Source organism: Akebia trifoliata, chromosome 2, assembly GCF_017979445.1.
Source record: "Akebia trifoliata isolate Shusen 1 chromosome 2, ASM1797944v1, whole genome shotgun sequence".
Taxonomy (NCBI): Eukaryota; Viridiplantae; Streptophyta; class Magnoliopsida; order Ranunculales; family Lardizabalaceae; genus Akebia; species Akebia trifoliata.
The window spans coordinates 4,819,208-4,829,062 of NC_141376.1; positions in this window are offsets into that span (position 1 = coordinate 4,819,208).

Consider the following 9,855-nt stretch of genomic DNA (forward strand, 5'->3'; position numbering starts at 1 on the left):
GTTTACCAATGTAAATTCTCTGAGATCAAAAACTTTTCTCATTCCAATTTTTTTTAAAAAATTAAATATGTAATAAAGATTGAGTACTAAGTAGTTGGTAAGTAATAATACCTGAAATTTTAGGAGGTGGAGGGTGATAATAATTAATATTTGACCGTCCTTTTCTTCTTGAATCAGATTATCCTGGCTAACTCAGTAAGATTTTAAATCTTATTAAGAGTCATGAGCTCAGACTGTGGCATCCAAAAACGTTATCAGATGCCACAGGGAAGTAGACCATGATTAAAAAAAAATAAAGAATTTTGAAAATAAATTTATAAAAAAATTATTTTTCACCACTGAATTTTACTTTCAAATTTGAGAATTCAATAATCATCCATTTTCAAAATAATTTTATGAAATTCAAAATAATTTTTATTAATTATTTTATAGAATATGAGTTTTATCAAGAAATTTAGAAAGTTGTGATGTTAGATTGATAATGTTATAATCCATGTGGGCCAATGAAATCTTATCAAATTAGTTAGGAAAATGATTTCCATTCTTCCCCTTTTTAACACTTTATGATTTGGTCAAACGTACTGCTTAGCAAAATACCGACAGCCAACTTATCGAGGTGAACTTCTTTTTAAGCAAAGCGAATCATTAAAGCTCCTATTGGGTGTACCATATATGATGGATCTACTTAATTGATAAAGATTGAAGAGTGTTTTAAAAATTAAAAAATTCCCGTTTAAGAGATCATCTTATTTGTGCTGGACTTTTGATCTAGAGATAGAATCAACCTCCTTGTATGGGTGACAATTGCCTCTATAGAGATGGAATCATTTCTAATTCTTTTTTTTTTTTTTGGTGTTGCCTACTCTCTTTTTGAAAGTTTATTTGAGGAGAGCATCCAAGGAAGTTTTGGTTCTCTAATTGGACTTGTTATGGATTTTGTCTTCAAAAAATCACAAAAGAAGGGTTGACATTTAAAAATAAATAAAACTGCCTGATGGAAACTGCATTTTGAGAAGTATATTCTCTTTTGTTCAAACTTGATAATTATATTAGAAGTTATAATTTTTGTTAAAATTTTAATATCTTAGTAGTATTGTTAAGGATAATTTAATTATTAAATAAATAAAGGTATTATATGAAAATTACATAACATACATATTCATCAGAATATTATGGAAAAACACTAGAAGCAGGAAGCTGGTTTGAACTATTTTCCAATTCTGACTGTTTCCGACTTCCCCAGAAGCAGGTAATGCATAAATCTTTGTGTTCCTCAACTTATAATTTGAATTTGAAAAGCACTTTTCACTGTTATAAATGAGAAATTTGCTTTTCAAACACAAACCCAAGCAGGTACTTTATTAACTATTTTTGTCCACTTTCAAAAAACAAAATAGAAAATAGAAAAAAAACAAACAAAAGGGAAAAATTCGTGATTCCTTGAGTTCAACAAACACCATCTAATCTTATCATGAACTGATTCGTTTTGAATGAAATGGGTAAGAATGGATCATGGAATGAATTAATTAGTTTGAAAATATTAATTAATAGAATAACGCTGAAGTGACCTCAGGCTGGAATTTCACATCGCATTTATTGACATGAAAGTGTATGGGAACCATAAATGCTTTTCATCAAGATGCGAATGAAAAAGTATATATGATTCGTATCCAATTTCACGTCAAGAAATGCGATATGAGATTCCAACTTAAGGTTACTCCAATACAACTCTAATTAATAATATCCCTTGTGAAGTTTATAATGTTAGGAATATCCCTTGCAAAATGCAACGAATCATGATAAAATGATCACTCCCCCACATGGCATACTCAATCGAATCCCCCTAACGTGATATGTGCTCGAATCGTAGATTTGTACTCTTCGGGATGCACAATTGCACATTCTTATAAAAGTACAATATTGTATCCCAAAGAGTACAGATCTACGATTTTTGCACATGTCACATCAAGGGAATCGATTGAGTATGTCAAGGAGTCATTTTATCATTACTCAAGATTTATTCCCCTTGACCAAAAATTAGCAGTTGAGATGTAAATTTATGTGAACTGTCAAAAATATTCTTCTAAAACTTAAATTATTAAAAAGATAAATTAAAATGACTTTAGCAATGGTTTTTTTTTTGTTTTTGGGGTTCATCCATTAAGAGCTGCTATCAATTAGGAGTCTTCACTGAATCAAATCATCATTTAGTCTTTTTGTTAAATGATACCCATGTTTCATTCATCTTCATTTCCATTAAAATTTAGAAATACAAATTACTTTAAAATTTTAATGGAGGTAAGTTAATGGAAAAAATGTAAAGATAATCCTAAAAAGATTAGATTCGGTGAAAAAAAGACAAGTTAACAAACACAACCCTAAAAAATTGAACTGATTCCATAAAGAAAACAAATCTTACATATATATATATATATATATATATATATATATTATTTTTTGTAAAATGTAATGGCATTTTATTAAATTATCTTGAGATGGTACTTTGGATATTATAAATAAAAGAATAATGATTTTCAGACTCTCCTCTTTTACATACACCCCTCTACTCTCCCGACATGACATGTGACAAAATCGTAGATTTTCTTCCCCAAGATGCATGACCGCACATGTTTATGGGAATGTGCATGTTTATGGGAATGTGCCAATTGTGCATCCCAATGAAAGAAAATCTATGATTATGTCATGTGCCACATCGAGAGAGTATGTCAGAGGGGTGGAGTCAGAAAATCACGACTCTATATAAAATAAAAACTACACTGTTAATTTATTGTCAGTCTACATTAATTTTGGTAAAGAGGATAATCTATGACGGTGAGATATCCTTAATATTGCCAATTTCGCCAGGGTGTATTACTAAAGAAAGATTTGCACACAAATGAAACGTTTTCCATGCACCTTACCTAATGTTTAATGAAGGATTACCGACCTGTTGGTTGAGTGTAAGAGTTCTTCTGAAGAAATATTCAAACTACGCCATCTTATTAGATTCTTTTTAGTTTCCTATCAAAGTGCTGGAAAGATAGGCACAAGAGAGTCAGTGACAAATATTGGTCAATGGAATGCAACCATGGCTTTGTCCCAACCAAAGTGACAAAGTTTGGTTTCCAATAATTTGACAAGGAAAAAAACGTCCAAAAAGCATTGGAATTTTTTCTTGAAAAATGATTAATAGTAAAAATTATTTAAAAAAAATGTAAATTTTATATATCTATTGGATAAAATTACATAATTATATAAGAAAATTACTTAATAAATCCTTTGGTAGGATTGCCTTTCTAAACGTTAATGATTTTCTGACTCAAAAATTTTCACTCGGTTTATATTTGACTGACTTGGCAAGAGCACAAAATTATTGATCTTTTTCCTTGTGTATTCTGAAGAAAAAGATCTATGGTTCTATGCCCTTGCCAGTCTGCCACTTATCTTAAAAACCCAGTTGGTGAAATTGCTCTCTTAATGCCCTTCACCCCCATAAAAGGTGAGCTCAAATTGTCGAGACCGACAATTTGAATGGTTGAGAATTATTGATCTTGACAATTTGAATCAACAATGTCACCAATTAAAAGGTGGATTTAGGGGGTGCTAAGAAAGAAAAAGTTTACTAAATGAATTACAATTAATTGCAAAAAAATTGGATGGTGTTTAAAAGGAAATCCCCCCGTTAAGGTTCATTAAGTAATTTTTCCAAATTTAAACTTCATTTTAAAACATAAAAATTATCAAAGATTCATCAATTCCGAGATCATGATCCACATTTGCATCTTTTTCATTATCCAAAGGAAATTTAAAAAGTCCATACCATTTTTACAAAAATACATTTTTTTTTTTCTCCAAATCTTTGCTAATAGTTCAGGATTAAATTACCAATTGAAAGAATAGTAAATAAACTACTGCATTTTCAAAAGAGTGTTTGCAAAAGATTGGTTAATTATTCAACTAGTGAATTTTAAAAGTATTTCTCAAAACGATAATTTTTTTTTTTCAAACAAACACATTGAAGAAGGGAGCATTTAAGTAATTTTTCAACCGATATCTGAAAACCCTTCAGTTTTATTCTCAAAACTAGTCATCTCAACCTGATTTCTTCGCAAACCAGTCATCTTCAAACTCTTGTAAAAAAAATTTACATTACTTTTAAACAGTAAGATTCTATCGACTTCACCCCTTCGAACAAAATTTAACCGACCTCTTCAACATTCAAACCTCAAGAACATTAGAAGATTTTAGAAGTAGAAGATGAGGGAATTTCGGATGGAAAAATCAAAGATTTTTATAAAAGATTAAGACAACGTTGAAAACCATGGATAGAAGATGAGGTTTAATATATTAAAATAATTTAACATAGAGATAGTAGAGCTTGAAGATGATTGGTTTTGAGAATCAAAGTCAAGGGTTTTCGAAGGTTGAAGATGGGAGTATTTATAGTTTGTTTGTATTTAGAGAAGTGAAGAGAACCTCATTAAGAAAAAAAAAAAGAGAGAGAATAGAATAAAAGGTAACTTTCTCTCCATCCCGTTTGGATAGATAGGAGAGAAAAGTTTGTCATTTCAATAATAATGTATTCTTATTCTCTCAGTATCTCTCCAAATCTCTTTTATTTGGAGGAAACAAAATTGAACATTATTCTCTCCATTTCTCCCTATTAACCTTCTCTTCTCTCCTAAATTAATTTTCCAAACAAGAGAAATGGAGAGAAAACTGGTTCCATTCTCTTCTCTCAGTTTCTCTCAATCCAAACAGAGTGTTAAGGTCATTTTTCATGAATGAGAAAAAAATTGCATGAAATTTTTTTAAAGTCTCGATTTAGGAAATTTACTGATTTGAGAAATATTTTTAATACATATTGGTCTGATAATTTTCTAAAAATATTGTAATCTTCTGGACCAAGCACTTCATTTGGGCCATGTGGACTCCCACGACGTGTCCAAATGACACCTTAGCCCTTTACAATTCGTGGTTTAGAATACGTTTGAAAATAGGAAATGACAAAAAAAATTATTTTACCAGATCTAAGAATTTCAAAGTGGACGATTGTAGAACTCCCAAATTTAAAATTCACATTCAACTGTGAAAACAAGTCTTTCTTTTTTTAATAAGTTCTTAGAATTTTTAGGAGTTCAGTGGTGGTCAATTTTTAAAGCATGTATATTTGCATTACAAATACTAAAGCAACAATGCTGAGCATGCATGCATGCAGATACTCCATCCATATGGGTGATCCCCTCAGTTCTTTTCGTTTGTTATCTTTTCTTCTTTGTAAATTTAGCAGCATAAATGTGCAATTGTTGATATCTATGGGTTTCAATGCTGCACTTAGGTCGATAGTTTCGCTGTTCTCACACATTGAAGGGGATCTTTAACCAAGAGGGCTCGACAGGGTTCTTTGTGTCAATTTTTTATTTCGCTCTTGTGGATTTCGAACCCCAAGTAAAACCACAAAGACTAAAGTAAAAGAATACACATATGGCATTGATGCATAATAAGGTTTGATTTTCGTGGTTTGGCAATGTGAGATGAAATTGATTCACTAACTCTGCAGTCATGATTGAGATATCCAAGCAAATATGTTAACTACATAACATGGTGGTATATTACAACACTAAGAAATACGCGCTTAACTTTTGGCATCACTAATACCTTAGTGCTTTTGATTTATGATAAGTTAGATTCATCACAAGGGGATCCAAGTAAGAAACCCAAGCTGAGATTTCCTCCAACTGTTTTCAAAGTGAACATGCCCCTTGACCCCAGTCTACTGTGAGATTAACATAAAATGATCTAAATGCCCCCACTGTTTTTTTCTTTCTTTTTCCTGCTAAGGCTGTCATCTTTAATATCTGGTGTAATATTCTAATGAGTACAGGAGTCAACTGATGCAGATTTTGCAATCTGAACCTCAAGAAACATGATTAGATTCTCAGGATCACTAACAGAAATACAGAGAGGCAAGAAACTTCTGTGTGGAAAATAGTCAGATTAGAAGAAATTAAGAAAATTTCTCTCTAGTCCAAGTATCAGAAAAGTCAGACTCTACGCCACTAAAATACAAAGATGAAGCAAGAAAATCTTTCAACATCATAAAATGCTCATTTAAATCTTTGATTTCGATAGGCCCATGTATTGAACCATCACCTGATTGATGATACAAACATAACAGCATTGGTGGATGAACATGTGTTACAACGTAAATGAGGCCCTATTGAAGAATTTAGGGCATCATTTGTTGACATAATCTTCAAACAAAGACTCCAATTCAGTTAGCTTGAACCAAAAGTCAATGACGTGGCATAGTTAGGCTGTTTTACTCTACTTCTCCTGCTCTGCCAATGGATTATATTGTACCGAAATAGGTTTTGTTTGCTTTCAATTTAATTATTTAACTCTTCAACAATGGCCAATTACATCCCCCCCTTGCCCAAGTGACCTCAAGATTGGGGCTGTCAATGGACCGGGTTTTGACCTAACCTAAGTATAGGGCTTCGTTTGGATTTTGAATGTAGGCCCGTTGAGTGGGCCGGCCCGCTATACTATATTAAAATATCTTATATAATAAATTTTTATTTTTTTAAAATTAATAATGGTGCCCATAAAATTTTATTGTATAGAATGTAATTAATTTTGTCAAATATTATAATAAAATATTATTTTGATTAATTTATTATTATTTGGCATGCTCTTCATACAACAATAATATAATAAAAAAAAGAGTTAACGAATTTGGCCCGTCCCACAGCCCAAATATAAGTGGGACTGGGTCTTGGATTAAGGTTTTATTTCTTAAGGCAAGCCCAATCTGTTGACAGCCCTACTCAAGATTGTATGTCATATCGCACATTTTGACATGAAAGTGTGTAGGAATGATGGATGTTTTTTGACTTGTATCTCGATGAAAAGCATCTATGAAAAGTTATATTAACACGCCACCAACTTTTTAAGGGTGGGCCAAAGTTTAAAAATTAAAACTTTTAATTTTTACGTAAAGTATCTAAAACAATTTTTTTAATTTTTAGATGTGCCCCTAAAGATATGAGGACCCGTTGAGGTTCTTGGCGTGTCAATAAAATTTCTCTAAAAAAATAATGTGGATTAAGGTAGTGAGTGCGTGTAGAATCAACTTAAATTAAGAGGAGACAGTTTTGATAAAATTGAATGGAACAAGATTCAGCTTTGACCATAAAAGGAAACAATTTAAAAGTTAGGCTACAAAAATTAAGACTTATATGTGGAGATTTTTTTCCCTGTCCCCCTTTTATTCTAAAGATCAACGACATTTGCTCCCAAGAACAGGTACGAGGTGTTGAAAATCTGCAGAATAAAAAACATAATTTCGTTTTGTTGAAAAACTTAGTACCGATAGTTGGACTCTTTTGTTAACATGTGCTCCAAGGGCACAGGTTAAGGTGCATTAAATGCACCTTTGGAAATAAGCATTTGATGGTATTTTTGTTAAAAATCTTCTTTGTAAAGGCATTTTTAGGAAAATAAATTTTCAAGGTTTAATAGGCATTAACTTTACAATAATAAATTTCATAAAAGAGTTAGTTTATGTTTTTTCTTTCAAGGAAAATGCTGGAGTGACATTAAAATTGACATCATTTCACACATTACTGATGTCATGTGGATGTATGTAGAGAACCATAGATGCTTTTCATTGAGAGAGCTACGAGCGAGAAGCATCTATGGTTTCATGCGTACCTTCATGTCACCAATGTGTGAAACGATTTCAATTTTAATGTCACTCTAGCATGACTTTTTTATTTTTTTTTTCAATGCGATTACTCAAAACATGATCCAATACCTTTTAAACTCAACTTCATTTTCTGAAATGAAATTTCGAAACACCCTCATTTGTTTCAAGTCTCTTCTTCTTCTCATTGAAAGTTAAGTATTTTCTTTGTTAATTGTGGTTATTAGGCAGCAAAACCATTCTGTGTGCGCCTCACTTGTGAGATGTGCTTTGTACATACACATCAGATTGAGAAATTCTTTTTATTTACTATTTGTCGGATAGAGCACCAAGAAAGAAGTCAATGGTGCATGGGTGCCTAAGGTGTGAGAAGTAAGCTTATCCATTGGCTATGTACTGTTTGTGTTCACATGACAATCGATCACAATAGTTAGATTTTGAAAATCATTAATCGATTCAATCAGGACCCACACCCACAACTGTAAAATCCAAGGCTTGCTTAACTCGACAAATGGTGCCTAAGGTGTGAGAAGTAAGCTTATCCATTGGCTATTTCCTGTTTGTGTTCACATGACAATCGATGACAATCATTAGATTTTGAAAATCGTTAATCAATTCAATCAAGACCCACACCCACAACTATAAAATCCAAGGCTTGCTTAACTCGACAAATGAAAGCATTAAATTTCAAAAATTCTAACCATTAATTCGACGTGTTCACCTAAAGACAAGTTTGTAGTAAAAAAATTGCTCAGGGCAAATTTTTTTTTGCTCACAATGGTCACATGTCCGAGATAGATCAATCACATGAGTCCGCGTGTATTGAGGGCATCCCCAATTTATAAAACTAACCTTGTTTAGTCTTTACGTGTCACACAGTAGAGAGTCCTCTGAGCAAAAAGTCTCTTAGCCAAAATTTCTAAAGTTTATTTATAATTGTTGCGTCATCATCATCATCAAAGTGTTTGTTTCTGATTTTATCCTTCCTAATTAGTTTCATTCATCCAAGAAAATAAAAAACTTAGTTCAAAGACAAGCCAAACTACCCTTGTTTAGTCTTTACGTGTCACGCAGTGGAGAGTCCTGTAAGCAAAAAGTCTCTTATTCAAAATTTTCATAAGTTTGTTTATAATTATTGCGTCATCATCATCAAAGTGTTTGTTTCTGATTTTATCCTTCTTAATTAATTTCATCCATCCAAGAAAATAAAAAACTTAGTTCAAAGACAAGCCAAACTACCCTTGTTTAATCTTTACGTGCCACGCAGTGGAGAATCCTGTAAGCAAAAAAGTCTCTTAGTCAAAATTTCTTAAGTTTGTTTATCATTGTCGTGTCATCATCATCAAAGTATCCTTCCTAATTATTTTCATCCATCCAAGAAAATAAAAAACTTATTTCAAAGTCAGAAATGAAGGAAGATTCCGAGTAGCCCATGGCCCCCACCCAACACGTTCTCGCCTCCGCTTAATATTTTATTTTATCCTTTTGATTAGCTTATCTCTTTAGTTTTTTTTTTTTTTGTCAAATTAATTTAGTACAACACTTTCCTCCCATTACCAGCAAAACAGCTAATAAATATAATCCCCAAAAATGATCATTATTGCTCTCCTAACCATCTCCGCCTTCAACCATTATTTGTTCATCACCGTTGACCTCAAATCTTTGACCAGAATCCTTTTAGATGGTATTGGGCATGCAACCAACCACATCTTTTAAACTAATATACATATGGGCAGCCTCGAATCATTCAATTAGTAAATTTTTTAGCTTGTTTGGAATGTGACCCATTCTGGCAAAAAAAATTGGATTGGAAAAGTTCAATTTTGTATTACTTGGCCAAAATAATATGATTTTAAATGGTAAAGTTGGCAAAAAAGCATAGGAAATTTGGGTATTATCTCCACTATACTTGAATTTATATCTTTGAATTTCCTGTTCATCAAATATTCACAAATGAAACACAGACAACTGTGTTCCCAACTCATCCAATTAATTCTTTTTCTTTAGTGTTGTTAAACTTTTACAAATCCAGCCATTTTGAACCATGAGATAGTCAAGTCAACCAAGCCATTGTTGTAACATTCAAATTTAAGAATATTAATTTTTAAATCTCAAAAAGGCCTTCAGGTTTTCTATATCCACCTCTA